This window comes from Fukomys damarensis, unplaced genomic scaffold (assembly GCF_012274545.1).
Source record: "Fukomys damarensis isolate Sample0158 unplaced genomic scaffold, DMR_v1.0_HiC HiC_scaffold_14, whole genome shotgun sequence".
Taxonomy (NCBI): Eukaryota; Metazoa; Chordata; class Mammalia; order Rodentia; family Bathyergidae; genus Fukomys; species Fukomys damarensis.
In genome coordinates, this window is record NW_022900926.1 from 31,987,612 (window position 1) to 31,989,180 (window position 1,569).

The following is a 1,569-nucleotide window of genomic DNA, read 5'->3' on the forward strand; positions in this document are numbered from 1 at the left end:
GAAAAAAAAAAACTTAATTTTTTTTCTTGTTTTGATATGATGGCTAAGCCTTAGTGTCTCAGTCACTTTCCTGTCACTGTGACAAAATACCTGACATCCCCAACTTAAAGGAAGAGGGGTTTATTTTGGCTCATATTTCTGAAGTTTTAGTCTTTGTGTGGTCAGCAAAATGGCAAAAGGGCCAGAACAGAGGAAATCTGCTTCTGTACCCAGGCAGACTGGGAGCAGAGAGGAAGTACAGATCCGGGAAAGGAGATGCACCTCGGCAGACTGCACCCCAGTGACCAGCCTCATACCAGAACCCCTCCTACCATCACATTTAGCAGTAGTGCCCCAGTGGTCCAATCCTCTTCCACAAGCCCTGCCCAGGGCCAGGGATTTAGCTCAGCGGTCCGGCGGCCTGCCTCGCAAGTGCAAGGACCTGAGTTCGATCCCCGGTACCCCCCCCAAAAAAAAACAACCAAAAGCCCTGCCTAGACTACATGGAGCTCTTGAGGAAACACGTAGATATAAGCCATAACAACTGGTAACTTAAAAAGTAAAATAAAATGTCATAGTACAGCAATACATATGACATTCCAAACATATTTCGTATTTAGCAGCACACCTTTAATTTTGTAGTTCATGGGTCTGCAGGGCCAAATGTAAGAGCACCAGGGAAGTTTTCCACAGCCCCTCATCTCTGCTGTTGTAGTACAAACTACAGACAAAACAACTAGAGACAAAACATAAATAAGTGTGGCTTGTGTTCTTATAAAACCTTGGCGAGAGCCACTCTACATAAATTTGGGGGGGGAATACTTTTGTCATTCAAGTATGACTATAGCTGTGTAAGGCCCAATGTCACCTTGCCCATGCAGCGGCTGTAGCATGCAGAAATAACTTTTGCCTCTGGTCACAAGTTGAGGCTTCAGCCATCCTTTGATACTATGACACTAAAGGGCAAGAATACATCAGCTGAAGACATCCTGGTTCTTCAAGAACTGAGTGGTGGGGCCAGGATTTGGCTCAGTGGTGGACTTATTAGCCTGCTGTCTTGGCCCCACATGCTATATTATAAAGGTGCTCTCCTTATCCACTTCATCAACATAAGATCCTCAAGACCTAAGATCTTCATCAGCGTAAAATCCTCATCGACAGGATTACTACCACCCTCGAGTCACCCGATGCTCCCTCCAATTATTGTGTGTGCCCAATAAATAGTGGCAAGCTTGGGAATGTCTTAGTCTTTGCCCACGCTGAGGCACTGGCCTCCTAGATCCCCACATACTTGGAAAGTATGCAAGTCTCTATGTCTTTCTTTCTTTAGCCCTCACTGTCCCCCTTTCTAAATAGTTAGAGGATTGATCACCCTCCGATAAAACTTTATGGAGCCTGAAAATTGAATTTCATATCACTTCATGTGTCACAAATATTCTTTTTTCCCCAACCAGTTAAAAATGTAATAATCATTCTTAGCTCGTGAACTATAAAAGGTAAGTAATAGGGGGGCCAGGGATTTAGCTCAGTGGTGCAGCTGCCTGCCTTGCAAGCGCAAGGACCCGAGTTCAATCATTGATACCAAAAAAA